At 41.7% G+C, this 18,182-nt stretch overlaps 1 protein-coding gene and 2 non-coding genes across 3 annotated transcripts in view; 1 reads left to right on the top strand and 2 right to left on the bottom strand.

Annotated features, from left to right (window-relative positions):
* Positions 1–18,182, top strand: part of prom (prominin) — a 330,972-nt gene that overhangs the window by 106,396 nt on the left and 206,394 nt on the right. The gene's annotated exons all lie outside the window — the stretch shown is intronic.
* Positions 7,473–7,544, bottom strand: TRNAH-GUG (transfer RNA histidin (anticodon GUG)). The gene has a single exon. It is a non-coding gene; the product is annotated as a tRNA-His (tRNA).
* On the bottom strand, positions 18,059–18,140 carry TRNAL-AAG (transfer RNA leucine (anticodon AAG)). The gene has a single exon. It is a non-coding gene; the product is annotated as a tRNA-Leu (tRNA).

Genomic DNA, 18,182 nt, shown 5'->3' with positions numbered 1-18,182 from the left:
AAGGCTGTCTGTGTGTCAATTTCTACATTCCGTTTTACTCAGCCAAGTGCCAGAGAAACGTATCTCTGTTCAGCGATGTATGGCTGAGTGTTTATAAACTACTTTTGTCGAATGAATACTAAATGTCACCAGAAATCTCCTACACGCCAACATCGTGCGACATGGGAGTGTCGAATAGACCTTCTTTTCTGGCCTTTATAACTCCTACTACCATTCCTAGGTTAGAACCCGTGACCTTGGGAACGGAGCTGGCACTTTATACCACCGATCCACAGAGGGTATTAAATTAAAAAATTAAATGGCGTATGGCTTTTAGTGCCGGGAGTGTCCGAGGACATGTTCGGCTCGCCAGGTGCAGGTCTTTTGATTTGACTCCCGTAGGCGACCTGCGCGTCCTAATTAAGATGAAATGATGATGAAGACGACACATACACCCAGCCCCCGTGCCAGCGAAATTAACCAATGATGGTTAACAATTCCGACCCTGTCGGGAATCGAACCCGGGACAGAGGGTATTGTAAAACTAGGACACGATCCAATCCAAACGAAGATAATGATGATAGGCACTTTAAGGTAGAAACAGGTTCCAAGAAGGACATTCCAGGAATCATTAATGAACTGGGGAAAGTGTGTATGTAAGGATCTTCAAAAGGCAGAAATATTCAGTCATCTGTATGTAAAGGTTCTTGGTTACAAGGATAATGTCCAGATAGAGGATGTGACTAATACTAACGAAGTATTAAAATTTACCTATGATAACAACGACATTTACAAAAGTTGAAAACTAGAAAAGCAGCTAGAATAATTGATAACGTTTCGGGGGATATACTAAAGACAATGGGTTTGGATATAGTACCATGTCTAAAGTACTTATTTCATTATTGTTTGCATGAAGAAGCTACACCAAATGAATGGAGAGTTGCTATAGTAGCCCCTGTGTATGAAGGAAAGCGTGATCGACATAAAGCTGACAATTACAGGTCAGTCAGTTTGACATGCATTGCATGTAAGTTTTGAGAAAGCATTCTCTCTGATTATATTATACATGTTTGCGAAATTAATAACTGGTTCGAAAGAAGGCAGTTCGGTTTTAGGAAAGGTTATTCCACTGAAGCTCAACTTGTAGGATTCCAGCAACATATAGCAGATACCTTGGATTCGGGAGGACAAATGGATTGTATCGCGATTGATCAGTCTAAGGCATTTGATTGGATGGATCATGGGAGACTATTGGAAAAAATGAGTGCAATTGGACTAGATAAAAGAGTGACTGAATGCATTGCTATATTTCTAGAAAATAGATCTGAGAGAATTAGAGTAGGCGAAGCTTTATCTGACCCTGTAATAATTAAGAGGGGAATTCCTCAAGGCAGTATTATTGGACCTTGATGTTTTCTTATACAGTATTTAAAAATGATATGAGTAAAAAATTAGATCAGAGAGAAGGCTTTTGGGGGATGATGTTATCCTGTATAGAGTAATAAATAAATTACAAGTGTTTGAGCAACTGCAAAATGACCTCGATAACGTTGTGAGATGGACAGCAGGCAATGGTATAATGATAAACGGGGTTAAACGTCAGGTTGTGAGTTTCACAAATAGGAAAAGTCCTCTCGTTTTTAATTACTGCGTTGATGGTGTGAAAGTTTCTTATGGGAATCATTGTAATTACCAAGTTATTAATGTAAGGAAAGATCTTCATTGGGATAATCACACAAATGGGATTGTAAATAAATGGTATAGATCTCTGCACATGATTATGAGGGTGTTTAGGGGTTGTAGTGAGGATGTAAAGGAGAGGGCATATAGGTCTCTGGTAAGACCCCAACTAGAGTATGGTTCAAGTGTATGGGACCCTTATCAGGATTACTTGATTCAAGAACTGCAAAAAAATCCAAAGACAAGCAGTTAGATTTGTTCTGGGTGATTTCCGACAAAAGAGTATGATTACAAGAATGTTGCAAAGTTTGGGCTAGGAAGACTTGTGAGAAAGGAGACGAGCTGCTCGACTAAGCGGTATGATCCGAGTTGTCAGTGAAGAGATGGCATGGAATGACACTATTGGACGAATATGTTTGAGTGGTATCTCTAAAAGTAGAAAATATCACAATATAAAGATAAAGTTGGAATTCAATAGGACAAACTGGGGCAAATATTCGTTTATAGGAAGTGTAGTTAGGGATTGGAGTAACTTATCAACGGAGATGTTCAATAAATTTCCAATTTCTTTGAAATCATTTAAGGAAAGGCTAGCAAAACAATAGAAAGGGTATCTGCCACCTGAGCAACTGCCCTAAATGTGCAGATCAGTAGTAATAGAGTGAGTGATGATGATGATTATTTTTATTATTATTATTATTATTATTATTATTATTATTATTATTATTATTATTATTATTATTATTATTATTATTATTATTTCCTTTCTTAATATGTTTGCCCTCCAGGGTTGGTTTTTCCCTCGGACTCGGTGAGGAATCCCACCTCTACCGCCTCAAGGGCAGTGTCCTGGAATGTGATACTTTTGGTCGGGGGATACAACTGGGAATGAGGAAGAGTACCCCGCCCAGGTGGCCTCACCTGCTATTCTCAACAGGGGCTTTGTGGCGTGATGGGAGGATTGGGAGGGATAGATAAGGAAGAGGGAAGGAAGCGGCCGTGGCCTTAAGTTAGGTACCATCGCCGAATTAGCCTGCACGAAAAATCACTTCAAGAATGGCTAAGTTGGAAATCGAACCCCACTATACTCAGATGACCTCCCGAGGCTGAGTGGACCCCATTTCACCCCTCTTACCACTTTTTAAATTTTTGTGGCAGAGCCGGAAATCGAACCCGAGCCTCCGGGGATAACAGCTAATTACACTAACCACTACACCACAGAAGCGGGCATTATTATTATTATTATTATTATTATTATTATTATTATTATTATTATTATTATTAGCATAGAACTCTCAACTCGCAGACAGGATCTCTTTGTAAATGTAAAGTTAGTATTGTCACCCTTCAACACCAAGAATACATTTTTGCACGTTTTACCCTGGTAAATGTTCCTTACGCCTGAGAGTATATAGACACTTCATTAGAAGTTGGCAACAGACGGTAAAAAGCTCCTTACTCAAACAGAAGTTACGAAGACAGGCGGATTAAAGGGACTACCCTGCACTTGAGGCGCATGTACAGCAGCGATCTAATTTCAAGTCGTCGCCGTAAGACCTATGAGTGTCGGTGCGACGTAAAGCCAATTATAAAACAAAACAAAAATAATAACTTCAAGTTGCTGCCTTACACTGAGAGGAGCAAACAATCCTCAATATTCTAACTACGAATTAATAGCGCCATCTCTGTTGTTCTTTAAGGGCTAGCATATTATCTTCCAGTCTGGGTTGGATTCATCGCCCTCTTGTAGAAGGATTAAATCCTGGTATCAGGGTTAGAAAACAAGGGTTTGGTACACTCGAGTGAGTTAAAAGCATGGACACTCAAATGCAGGTTAAAGCAATGATGAAGTGATGTAGACGTATCTGACTACATCCTATTTAATCATTCCAGTAACATTACGTTGTTATTTTTTCCTTGGGTTGCAGAGGTGCTTTTTTATTTCATTCGCTGCCAGGTCGGCAACACAGTTACGTTGCAATTAGCAATTCACAGCATCTTCGTCGCTGCATATACTATATGTGCACTAATTTAGACGTACGTAATATTATCTCTGTTGACATCGATGCGGTGATAGTTTTACAGACTATTTGTTTTTGTTAGTTTTTTTTTTTGCTAGATTTTTTTACGTCGCACCGACACAGATAGGTCTTGTGGCGACGATGGGACAGGGAAGGGCTAGGAGTGGGAAGGAAGCGGCCGTGGCCTTAATTAAGGTACAGCCCCAGCATTTGCCTGGTGTAAAAATGGGAAACCACGGAAAACCATTTTCAGGGCTGCCGACAGTGGGGTTCGAACCCACTATCTCCCGAATACTGGATACTGGCCGCACTTAAGCGACTGCAGCTATCCAGCTCGGTTTTGCTTGTTATTTAACGTCGCACTAACTCATATAGGTTTTCGGCAACGATGAGAGAGCAAAGATTTAAATAAGTTTAAATAACTTACAGCCTCAGCATTTGCCTGGTGTGCAAATAGGAAAACCACTGAAAAGCATCTTCAGGACTGCAGATGGTGAGGTTGGAACGCAAGTGCAATAGTGAGAAATATATCATTGCAGTGAAGAACAAAGAAACCATAACGACAATTTGAAACGTAGTTCACTGCAATTTGCAAACGACGAACTGTAAAATAATTTACAGCTATAAGCTAACGAAAACAATGTCACATTTGATATACATAGGCCCAAGTAAAAGAAAACCAAATTTTTCGTAATTTGCATTTACATTTTTCGGAAATATAATAACCCATCACTGAGTAAGAAATAAATGAACCCAGACAAAACTGGGTATTTTTAATATTAGTCCGCATTGCAAGTATATACCTTCCAGAACGTTTCCCTCTGACAATCAAGCTTTACTCAGATGATTCAAATCGAGGGCCCCTGATAGAACATCGACGAGATTGAAAGAAAAGGAGAGACAGTGGTGCAATCAGAAAATGAGAGAAGCAGTGAAAAGAAAAGAAGAAAGCATGGCAAGTATGTAATACAAAAATAAAAACCGAAGCAAATGTGGAAGTGAAATCAGAGATAAGGCTTTTTGCGGATGATGTTATTCTGTATACAGTAATAGATAAGTGAGAAATTGCAAAATGACGTCTATAATGTTGTAAGATGAACAGTAGGCAATGGTATGATGATAAACGGGGTTAAATGTCACGTTGTGAGTTTCAAAAATACGAATAGTCCTCTCAGTTTTAATTGCTGCGTTGTGGGGTGAAAGTTCCTCTTGGGGATCATTGTAAGTACCTAGGTGTTAATATAAAGAAAGATCTTCATTGGGGTCATCACATAAATGGAATTGTAAATAAAGGGTACAGATCTCTGCACATGGTTATGAGCGCATTTAGGGGTTGTGGTAAAGATCCTGAGAGATATTCCAATAAATCCACATGGCATGGCTGCAGCGTCAAGATCGGAGCTGGCCGTGTGGATCGTCTACCTCCGTTTGGAGACGACGGCTTAAGAAGAAGAAGAAAGAAGTAAGGATGTAAAGGAGAGGGCATATACGTCTCTGGTAAGACCCCAGCTAGAATATGGTTCCATTGCATGGGTCCCTTAAGAATATTACTTCATTCAAGAATTGGAAAAAATCCAGAGAAAAGCAACTCGATTTGTTCTAGGTGATTTCCGACAAAAGAGTAGCGTTAAAAAAATGTTGCAAAGTTTGGGCTGGGAAGACTTGAGAGAAAGGAGACGAGCTGCTATACTAAGGGATATGTTCCGAATAAGTTCGGGTGGTGTCTTTAAAAGTAGGACAAGTTGGAATTCAAGAGGACAAATTGGAGCAAATATTCGTTTATAGGAAGGGAAGTAAGAGATTGGAATAACTTACCAAGGGAGATGTTCAATAAAATTCCAATTTCTTTGCAATCATTTACGAAAAGGCTAGGAAAACACCAAATGGGGAATCTGCCACCTGGGGGACTGCCCTAAATCCAGATCAGTAGTGACTGTTGATTCGCGCGTAAGAGCTAATAATGAAGAAAAAATTCATAATGTGATAACAAATATATTTGTGCCTTTATAATTTAAAGCCTTTTGTTGGGAACCAAAAATATAAGTACGTAACACTGGTAAAAAGGTCTCCCCGTGACAGTGGTTAACCACTGCCGTAACCAGGATTCCAACGTGGGTTATTGGTGCCACAATGTAACGTCCTAACCACTAGACGATCCCGGATATCGGAGACCACAAACGAGTAAAAGATTATTCACCTTAAGATAATCCATGACAGAGACGATAGGACTTTATTCCTCCTTTTAATTCTCGATGTAAGTGACTTATCATTTAAGACATGGTGCAATTAACCCTCGATAATACCTAGTCGCTAAAGAACGACAGAATGAACGCGTGGCATTGTATGTTCCTCGCATTTAATATCGTTTCCCCTCTGGCAAACTAATGAATGTGAAAATTATCAAAAAATTAGGAAAGCTGAACGAAGTTGTGATTACTCATGTCATATCAATTTTAATATTTAATGATTGGCTTTATGCTGAACAGTGGGGCCTTGTGGGGGATAGGAAGATTAGAAAGGATAGGCAAGGAAGAGGGAAGGAAGCGGCCGTGGCCTTAAATTAGGTGCCATCCCGGAATTAGCCTAGAGAAGTGGGAAACCACGGAAAACCTCTTTTTGTATGGCTGAGGTAGGAATCGAAATATCTCTACTCAGCTGACCTCTCAAGATTGAGTGGACACCGTTCCAACCCTCCTACCATTTTTCAAATTTTCATGGGACAGCAGGGAATCGAACCCGAACCTCCGGGTGTAGGAGCTAATCACACTACACCACAGAGGCGGGATTTTCTCTTTCCTTCCTTCTTTCTTTCTTTCTTTCTTTCTTTCTTTCTTTATTTATTTATTTATTTACCCTCAAGAGTTTGTTTCTCCCTCGGACTCAGCGAGGGTTCCCACCTCTACCATCTAAAGGCCAGTGTCCTCGAGTAGGAGACTTTCGGTCAAGGAATAAAACTGGGGAGGAGGACCAGTACCACGCTCAGGCAGCCTCACCTGCTATGCTGAACAGAGGCCTTGTGAGGGATGGGAAGATCGGAAGGGACAGACAAAGAAGAGGGAAAGAAGCGGCTTTGGCCTTAAGTTAAGTACCATCCCAGCATTTGCGGGGAGGAGAAGTGGGGAAACCATGGAAAACCACTTAGGATGGCTGAGGTGCGAATCGAACCCACCTCTATTCAGCTGAACTCCCGAGCCTGAGTGCAACCCGTTCCAGCCCTCGTATCACTTTTCAAATTTTGTGGCTGAGACGGGAATCGAACCCGGGCCTCCGGGGTGGCAGCTCATCACGTAAACCACAACACCACACAGGTAGACAGCAACACAACAATTACAAAATTTGTCGTAATTTATATTTTTCGGAAATATGGTAATAAATCACTGACGAGTGAGTAAGAAATAAATGAATCCAAACAAAACACTGGGTATTTCTAATATTAGTCAGCAATGGAAGTGTTACCTTCCAGAAGGTTTCGTGTAACCTCTGACAACCAAGCTTTACTCAAAGTTGATTCAAATCCATTTCACTACAATTACTAAAACTGGCGTTACCAGAAGTGTTACACCTTTCCGTTCCACTCCGTGAATTTTGTAAAACTCAAAGGACACAGTCGCTTGAAGTCGCAATAGCTGGCTGACACGGGTGGATTTGCACGTTAAAGTTAATAATGGAAAGGTATTAATAATATGATAATAAATGTATTTGTACCTGTGTAATGTGAATCCTTTTGTTGGGGAGCAAAAGTAGGAGTACACAACACTGGTAAAAATGTCTCCCCGTGACAGTGCCAACAGCTGCCGTGACCAGGATTCGAACCTGGGTTATTGCGGCCACAACGCAATGTCCTAACCACTAGACGATCACGGCTGTCGGAGATTCAAGGGATTGAAAGATTATTCACTTAGAGATAATCCATGAGAGAGACGATAGGACTTTGTACCTACTGTACTTTTAATACTCACTGTAAGTGACTTATCAACCAAGACATGCTGTAATTAACCTTCAATAATGTACAGGATAGTCGCTCAAAAATAAAAATAATAAAAAACAACAGAAGAAGGGCATGGTATTGTGTGTTCCTCGTATTTAATATATGATCCGATTTATTTTTAATGATATTATTTCTTAATCTCTTTACCCTCCAGGGTTGGATTTCCCTCGGACTCAGTGAGGGATCCCACCTCTGCCGCCTCAAGGACAATGTCCTGGAGCGTTAGACTTGGGGTCGGGAATACAGCTGGGAAGAGGACCTGTGCCTCACTCAGGCGGCCTCACCTGCTATGCTGAACACGGGGCCTTGTGGGAGGATGGAAAGATTGGAAGGAATAGGTAAGAAAGAGGGAAGGAAGTGGTCGTGACCTTAAGTTAGGTTCCATCCCACTATTTACCTGGAGGAGAATTGCGAAACAACGGAAAACCTCTTCGAGGATGGCTAAGGAGGGAATCGAACCCCCCTCTACTCAGCTGACTTCCCGAGGCTGAGTGAACCCCTTTTGAAATTTCGTGGCAGAACCGGGAATCGAACCCGGGCCTCCGGGGATGGGAGCTAATCACACTAACCACTACACCACAGAGGTAGATAGCCGGCTGGAAACTGCTAGTTTTTTAATAAAATGTCTTGATCTGGCCCCCACTCTCCTATAACTTGGAGACCCCTGATCGATTTACTTAATGTGCATATTGTAAATGCATGGCTGGTCTTGTTCGGAGGACCCAGATTCGATTGCCGGCCGGTCTAAGGATTTTAATTCTGGACTGAGGCTGGAACGGGGTTCACTCAGCCTTGACCTAGTCAAGAAGCCAAGCAATTCGACTGGGATGTCCTTACGCTGACGGCAAGCTTCATCTGCTGGCCACCTGCATGGACAGGCTGTATTTGTCAGAAGGTTGTTTGTTTTGTACAATGGTATCGGTATCACATTTAATGTGGAAAAATCTTACAGAGACTGAAATACGACTTATGCAAACCAGATTATTATTATTATTAGTATTATTATTATTATTATTATTATTATTATTATTATTATTATTATTATTATTATTATTATTTCTTAATCTGTTTATTGTCCAGGGTTGGCTTTTCCCTCGGACTTACCGAGGGATCCCACCTCTACCGCCTCAAGGGCAGTGTCCTGGAGCTTCAGACATTGGATCGGGGGATACAACTGGGGAGAATGATCAGTACCTCGCCCAGGCGGCCTCACCTGCTATACTGAACAGGGGCCTTGGTGGGGATGGGAAGATTGGAAGGGATAGACAAGGAAGAGGGAAGGAAGCGGCCGTGGCCTTAAGTTAGGTACCATCCCGGCATTTGCCTGGAGGAGAAGTGGGAAACCACGGAAAACCACTTCCAGGATGGCTGAGGTGGGAATCGAACCCACCTCTACTCAGTTGACTTCCCGAGGCTGAGTGGACCCCGTTCCAGCCCTCGTACCACTTTTCAAATTTCGTGGCAGAGCCGGGAATCGAACCCGGGCCTCCGGGGGTGGCAGCTAATCACACTAACCACTACACCACAGAGGCGGACATTATTATTATTATTATTATTATTATTATTATTATTATTATTTTGTTAGAGGCGACTTCAAATAACTTGGTTACACAGTCATAAACTGGTACAGTCATCTGTTCACTATTTCAAATCCTCCTGTGGGTGGGAGCGGTAGAATAACAGCCACGGTATCCCTTGCCTTCGTAAGAGGCGACTAAAAGGGGCCCCAAGGGCTCTGAACTTTGGAGCTTGGGTTGGCGACAACAGAGCCCTTAGCTGAGTTCTGGCATTGTTTCTACTTACTTATGCCAGGCTCCTCACTTTCATCTATTCTATCCGACCTCCCTTGGTTAACTCTTGTTCTTTTCCGACCCCGACGGTATTAGGTTGCGAGGCCTAGGGATCTTTCATTTTCACGCCATCTGCGGCCCTTGCCATTCTTTGGCCGATACCTTCATTTTTCGAAGTGTCGGATCTCTTCCATTTTTCTCTCTGATTAGTGTTATATAGGGGATGGTTGCCTAGTTGTACTTCCGCTTCAAACAATAACAACATTTTCCATTTCACTCTTGTCTGGCATTAAATACTGTTCGCGAGCAAGATGGTTCAAGTCGAGTGTAGTTGGCACATAGACGTCCAGCGTGACAATAGAAAGTATATGATTTGTTGAAAATGCACCACTGTGTCCTCTGGTGAGGGTCATTAAGCGTGTGCTACAAAGAAGAGGACTTAAACTAGGCTAAATCCACCTCACATCCGGACAGGAGATTACTGCCAGAGCGGATAATGCTGATGGAAAAGAATGTGGGAGAGGCATTGATGGTGGGGGCTTATAAACTTGGAAGATGGCCAAACTCGTCAATAACTGCAGGCTACGAGGTAATAGAAGAGAGAACGGTTAACGCTAAATCATCCGAGACGGCAAAAATCACTATCGTCCCGCAAACAACCGACACACAAGAACGAGAGAAAAAATAGGATAAAACAGTATAAATATATCAATCTGACTGACAGTGAGGGATGCGGGCCTCTCACCGTCCAGAAGAATGATCAATTCCTTGCTCCCTTTAGAGAGAGATCTCGCCAAGGGGCAAACGTATCAAATTGTTCATCTAAATTAGACCATCCGTCAATAGTTTATATGTCGTGGAGATTAATGGTGTAAGTATCCAGGCAAATAAAAATAAGCAAGCAAACTTGCTCAGTAGTCCTATGTGACTGTTGATTTCGTAATCAAAGTCACAGATGCCTTAGTTTTACGCAGAATTCAAACAGTAAGAATGTGATTTTTCATTCTAAGTGGCCACTTGCATTGGGTGAGTTTCAAACCCCGACTGCCATGGTGAAAGGCCAGTAAGGATGTAATTCGGCCATCCACCACAAATGAGAACCAAATGAAAAATATGAAATAATGTATACAGAAATTACGTATGAATGCTTCTTTAAAAACATACGAGGGCTGTAAATAAAGTACTGGCAACGTAGTCCAGATACTCGCAGGAGATCGGGCATGCGCAAATAGGATATGGGAGCGGTCAGGTGGAGATCGCGCATGCGCAAATAGGATATGGGAGTGGTCAGGTGGAGATCGCACATGCCCAAATAGGATATGGGAGCGGTCAGGTGGAGATCGCGCATACGCAAATAGGATATGGGAGCGATCAAGTGGCGTTGTTGCCGATATGTAGTGTGCATTTGACGGACACCCAGTTGAGAGTGTTCTTGCTGTGTGGCGTTGAAGTGAAGAGTGCCGATTTCACCGGTCGAAAGCGTGTTTTCAAAAGGTGATCAGCGTTCATGGATTAACATCGAGGTTGCCCGTAGCAAAAATGCATCAGAATGTTATCGAGGATTATGTGAAGCCTGTGGCGAGAATGCGTCACCGTATGGGACGGTTGCACGATGGGTCGGGGCGTTTCGTGCGGATCGGAATGAGACTATGGATTTGCACCGCACAAGTCGGCCGTCCATTCCTCAAGATCAAATTGACATCGTGAGTGGTCTCGTTTCCGTAGACCATCCATGGATTGTCCGGGAATTATCCGTAGAAGTTGGTCTCAGTCATGATACGATGTGGCACATATTGACGAATTGTCTTACCATGAGGAAAATTACGTCCAGTTGGATTCCACATTAACTCACCGACGTACATAAATAGCGTCGGTATGCACTGGTTGGCATCCACCTGGACGAAGGAGACGCATTTCTGCAGCGTATTGTCGCCATTGATGAGATATGGGCACGAGCCTAGGAGCCTGAATTAAGGCTTCGATCGAATGAATGGCGTCACCAAGGTTCGCCACGTCCACGGAAATTTCGACAGGAACCCAGTCCGCTGAACCTTATGCGATTGTGGCATACGACTACGACCTGTTTCCAAAGTCGAAGGAACCCCTCTGAGGCTGCCGATTTCCTGACGTGGCACTTGCAGTCCGTGCAATATTGCGCTGCGACACCTTGCCAGCGGTTCCCAACGGCTTCCCGACATTTGGCAGAAGGTAATAGACTTTGCGGATGACTACAATGAAGGAATGTAATGCAATTGTACTTGTTAGTTCATTAAATATTACCATTCATCCCTCCCTCCCTCCCTCCCTCCCTCCCTTCCTCCCTTCCTCCGTCCGTCCGTCCGTCCATCCATCCATTGGTAAATGGACAAGCATTCATTTTTAATGCAATTTTCTCCGTAGATCAGTGATAGAGTGTCGACCGCCTGATCCCAAGGTAGCGGGTTCAAACCCGTCAGAGCAGCCGATTTTTGAAAATGCAAAAAAGTTCATTCATCAGTCCTTGTACAATATCGGCATGTAGAGATCTTTGGCAATAATTTTGGTGATCAACTGACAAAATTAACTACAACTCAGCCATACATCACCCATTTGAGAGTGAAAAGTAATGACAAAACTGACACGCAGGCAGTCTAGTTATTGGAGAATCAAAATACCTGCTTTTGGTAACTGTGGCTATCTTATTAATATCATAAATGTTGTATTATTACTATTATTATTATTATTATTATTATTATTATTATTATTATTATTACTGTGGTTTGGTGGAACAGCAGAGGTGAAAGAAGGTGCCGGGAGGAATGGGTCTAACTACAATGGCCGAGATATGAATTAAAATTTCATTTAAGGTTATATTTTCGAAAATAGCAAAACTTAACAATTTTCACATAGAATTTCAAAATTTAACAAATAACAACAAGTCAACAAATAACCGACAATCAGGTACAAGACCAGGAAAAGCCAAGATTTAGAGACCATTTAACAATATGGGCTTCAAGCCCCAAGTTTTACCATTTCTGAGCTCTCAGCTCACAACCATATATTAACTAAAGGACAGAAAACCCCTAATAACATGGTGCACTTGCTCCCACCTAGCGATGTCAAGCCTCCTAGAGGCACATATCCAAATACTTAAAAGAGCTAACCCGCTCTCAGTTTTCCAAGCCTATTAAAGGCAATACCAGGCTTTACACTAAATTGCCATCAAGGCACAACTTACACAAAATGAAACTGGGGTATCTTGTACCCAGCCTACTGGACCTTAGTAGAAAAACAATAGGTTAAGTAAATGGCCCAACGTACAAAATGAATGGAGGCGAATACTTGCACTTCTAAATGAAAATTCTTAAAACCTAAGAGGCACAAGGTCGATGAAACAGGGGCTATTCCCAAACTATGGAGGTGACTCGTATAAGGAAAATTTAAGACATTACAGAAAGGAAGAAAACCAATTACATGACGTAGTCACCTCAAAACAATATGAAGGGGAGCTCGAGGGGGTAAAGCACTCTCTAGCCCCGATTTACAGTTAAAGATATATGAAGTTTTACAAAAGCGCCGGCAAATTACATGGTTGAAGACAGGTTACATAGTAAAGGTTTCGGACCTTCCCCGCGGGTTAAACTGCTGAGCTAGCAAGAAATAAAGATGTTAAGCGGCCATTACCTTACTGATGAACTGCTGCCTGAAGAAAGAGGCGCTTCCCGCCTCCTGCTACACGTTCATACACTTTATTGATGAAGTGGCCGAGAGACAAGAAAATCAACAGTTTTTATACCCTCGGGGAAGATTCGAGACCTTTCATGAATAATAAAGACACACCCACAGGCTTTTATTGGCTACAGTACACAGTTACACACAAAATCGAAGAAGACATCTATGATTGGTGGGAAATTAATTACAGGAATTCTGGATTGGCTAAGTTCAAAACTGGCGGAAAGAAAGGTTAATCTTGCCAACCCACAAATGAAAGAACGAAATTTAGCAAGGACAAAACTTATGAGTACAAAATTTCTTCAGGAAAGTTCCTTCACTTCGCACCAGGGTGCATGATCACAGTTCTTAGGCAGTGACATCTATGAGAGAATGTCCAAACTTCTTGATAAACAGTAAACAAAAACACGTCGAAATTCACACAGTGACATCTTCAGAGGAAAGGTTTAAGTAGATCCTGTTTAAAGTTCACAGTTTCTCCTGTAGAGGAGTACTTTAAGGCGGAAAATTCAAATGTGCGGCGTAGAGGTGTACCAGCCGGTACAACTATTATTATTATTATTATTAAATATATATACATACATGTATATGTACAACATTAACATTTATATATAATAGAAATAGTACCGGGCGAGTTGGCCGTGCGCGTAGAGGCGTGCGACTGTGAGCTTGCATCCGGGAGATAGTAGGTTCGAATCCCACTATCGGCAGCCCTGAAGATGGTTTTCCGTGGTTTCCCATTTTCACACCAGGCTAATGCTGGGGCTGTACCTTAATTAAGGCCACGGCCGCTTCCTTCCAACTCCTAGGCCTTTCCTATTCCATCGTCGCCATAAGACCTATCTGTGTCGGTGCGACGTAAAGCCCCTAGCAAAAAAAAAAAAGAAATAGTAAAAATAACAACAAACCCTGAGAAACCCTACTGATAACAGAAATAACTTTAACTCTATAATTACATGATGGCACAAATGAAGATAGCAATGATTATTAAAATATCATTCACATTACAAGTAAGCAATTGTAGTAAAAAACCTATAGGTAGCAGTACTTATTTCCGTTATGTTTTTTATAGCTTTAACTTAAATCTGTTAAGGCGACACTCCGGAGATAAAATTATATTTTTACCTAATGCATGGAATTTCACGAAATTTTGTGGGAATGTCACCTAATTAAAAGTGGAGACATTGCGATCATTTCTTTCATACACAATTAATAGTTTTTACAAAATATTTGTTTGAAATTTTTAATTCCATTTTTCATGAAATTTAATTAACATATCAATGTAAGTTCGTAATTAGGTAGAGAATACTTCTTTAAAAAGCACCATGTATCGATTTTTCTGCACATAATTTATATAAAAAGATATATCGTACTGAAATTTTGGACTTAAAATTCCCTACTACTTGAAAAATCTGGGATCAAAAATTCCATATGCAGGTTTCTTAATTTAGGTGTGATACATATATCATACAAAATTTGTTTACACTTGGCATAATATTATGGAAGAATTTGGGATTTAAATGTAAAATTACAATTGGCAAACAAAGCATTATTTCTTTCTTTTCTTTCTTAATCTGTTTACCCTCCAGGGTTTGTTTTTCCCTCGGACTCAGCGAGGGATTCCACCTCTACCGCCTCAAGGGCAGTGTCCTGGAGCTTCAGACTCTGGGTCGGGGGTTACAACTGGGGAGGATGACTAGTACTTCACCCAGGCGGCCTCACCTGCTATGCTAAACAGGGGCCTTGCGGGTGGTTGGGAAGTTTGGAAGGGATAGACAAGGAAGAGGGAAGGAAGCGGCCGTGGCCTGAAGTTAGGTACCATCCCGGCATTTGCCTGGAGGAGAAGTGGGAAACCACGGAAAATCACTTCGAGGATGGCTGAGGTGGGAATCGAATCCACCTCTACTCAGTTGACCTCCGGAGGCTGAGTGGACCCCGTTCCAGCCCTCGTACCTCTTTTCAAATTTCGTGGCAGAGTCGGGAATTGAACCCGGACCTCTGGGGTTGGCAGCTAATCACACTAACCACTACACCAAAGAGGCGGACACAAGCATTATTACAGTGATAAATTGTTTGAATTCAGCGGAATAACTTCGTGACAAGAAAAAAAATAAACTTAATCCTTTCAATTTCAGTCATTAAAAATTCACAAAAATGACCAAAATTACGATTTTTATCTCCGGAGTGTCACCTTAATTAATCATGTTATTGTACAGCCTAAAACGTACAGATATGACGTTTTACCAACAAAACAGAAAATCCAGTTTGAACGACTATCGGCTATAAGGATCGTTGATTGGTGGTCACTTCGAAGTCGTTATAACCGATATATTTTGAGTCCTCAACCCGAAATATTTCACTAGTTTCACAGTAAGCTGTCAGAGTGTACCGTTTATCACTCACACTAACTCAGATTGGTTTTCGAAGACGATAGTTAAGCATAGGGCTAATACTGGGAAGAAAGTGGCTGTGACCGAAGGTACCTCGTGTAAAAATATGAAAGCAAAGCAAAGTCATCTCCGTACAGGCCATGAAGGCCCTTGAAGGGGTGGAAGGTAAAGGCTTCCACTATCGGTAACCTCGGCACTTGATGGGGCAGAGTGGTTAGCTCTATGCCCGGCCGCCTTAACCTGATACTCATTTTTGGTGTGGAAGTGGAAATCTCATTTCTTAATTTTTACAACTTCCTGACGGGAATTCGAATCCGCGTCCTTCCGGGCGAACCTAGCACGCCTCTACCGCCTCGGCCAGGCAGCCCCTAAAAATATGAAAACGAGGGTCAAATCTAGTATACTGAACGCAAGCTTACAGCTACTTGGCCAACTCATTCGGTTGTTTGATAAGTCTGTGTTATCTGTTATTTACAATAATTTACAATAATGCAGTATGATGTCCTCCGAGAGTAATACGCGATAACCTTGAAACCTGTTATCACTCACAATCAATTGCAACAGGATTATCTCGGTGACCATGTGTAATATCAAGACTAGTATCTCCTAGTATGATATGGGGACCAACAACGATAACGTCAGCTGCCGCGAGAGAGCTCTTATCTTGGGGGAAGCTCCCCTTTAAAACAGACATCTCTCCTCCAGTGTGAAGTGGAACTATATTTGTTAACAAATTCAGGCGTTATCAATTCAGTTTATAGACTTATTGTACCTCAAACAACGTTATCGAACGTTAACTCCTAATATCATTTGAAGCCAGTATGGCGTGATTGCTCAGACTCATCCCTACTAAATTCTCATTTTTTTTTTTTTTGCTAGGGGCTTTACGTCGCGCCGACACAGATAGGTCTTATGGCGACGATGGGATAGGAAAGGCCTAGGAGTTGGAAGGAAGCGGCCGTGGCCTTAATTAAGGTACAGCCCCAGCATTTGCCTGGTGTGAAAATGGGAAACCACGGAAAACCATTTTCAGGGCTGCCGATAGTGGGATTCGAACCTACTATCTCCCGGATGCAAGCTCACAGCCGCGCGCCTCTACGCTCTAAATTCTCATTAGGGTGGGCTTGATTCGATTCCTGACCAATAGACACGTTACTTCTAACAGGGAAAATCTCGTCCCTGCAGTTAAGAATCACGGAACACATAATTATAAAACTGCATACACATGTTTAGGTGTATCATATTTAGGTTGAGTGCGTGCGGGGTGGTCGATTGATTAGTTCTGGATTCGCAAAAATGGGCAAATGTTTTGTTTGTATACCATATCAGACAGAGGGGAATTTTACTTATCAATTCCGTGAAAATTTGGTGTAGACTGTGGTCTGATGGGGTTTCTGCCTTCCAAAGCTTCACCAAAAACTGTACCTGGCATTTTAAAATTAAATCAGATGTACACTGAATATTCAAGAAAACAAAATGCTACTAGAACAATGTATTTCCCATACTAACTTGAGAAATATTGTCTGATGTGTGTAATAAATTGCACCTTCTCAAGGAATTATTTAGCCTTTTTTATCACAACTTGCTTTAAGTCGCACCGACACAGATAGGTTTTATTGCGACGAAGGAATAGGAAAGGCCTAAGAGTGGGAAGGAATCGGCCATGGACTTAATTAAGGTACAGCCTGAGCATTTGCCTGGTGAGTAAATGGGAAACCACAGAAAACCACATTCAGGACTGCCGACAGTGGGGCTCGAACCAACTATCACCAGGATGCAAGCTCACAGCTGCGCGACCCTAACCGCACGGCCAACTCGCTCGGTATTTAGCCTTTAGGAGGTCACAAAGAGCCGTGTGTAATGTCGTAGTTTTAGGATTATGAAATACATCAAGTGATGAGTATGAGATGCTTGGTTAATAAAATATGATGCTGGAGTGGTACAGTATAATATCATTCATCGTTGATCACACCATGTTACCAGCAGTTAAGTGGTGGAAGAATTTAAGAGTCTTTACCTTCCGAAGGATGAATATTTATTTATTTATTTATTTATTTATTTATTTATTTATTTATTTATTTATTTATTTATTTATTTATTTAGTTACATAAAATTAAGATATAGCTCTTTTAAACAAAGTAAAGAACGAATTTTAATGGTGTAGGTTTAACGACCCTCCAATTGCTACTGGTTTAAGAGTCGTCGAAGTGCCGGAGTTTTAGCCTTCAAATGTGTTTTGCTTTTGATGGCTTGCGTCCTTCAACTAGTGTAAAATGTCAACTGACTGGGACGGAATTCAAGCCTGCAACTTTGAGCAGAGTAAGGGACTGACTTAACAACAGGAGCCACTGAGGTGATCAAAGAAAGAAAGAAAGAAAGAAAGAAAGAAAGAAAGGATTGTTCCATATTAAAGCGATATTATCTCATTAGGAAAGAATACTTCATAAATCTTATCCAAGGAAAATGGGATAGGGAGCCGGTACACGCAAGAAAAACTATTGGCAGCGGTGGGATTCGAACCCACGCCTCCGAAGAGACTGGTGCCTTAAACCAGCGCCTTAGACCGCTCGGCCACGCTACCGACGACTTGCATTGGCAGGAGATATCCGTCCTGTTTATAACG

Source organism: Anabrus simplex, chromosome 1 (assembly GCF_040414725.1).
Source record: "Anabrus simplex isolate iqAnaSimp1 chromosome 1, ASM4041472v1, whole genome shotgun sequence".
Classification (NCBI taxonomy): domain Eukaryota; kingdom Metazoa; phylum Arthropoda; class Insecta; order Orthoptera; family Tettigoniidae; genus Anabrus; species Anabrus simplex.
The sequence above is the reverse complement of the archived record's forward strand: the minus strand, read 5'-3'. Positions and strand labels throughout refer to the sequence as shown.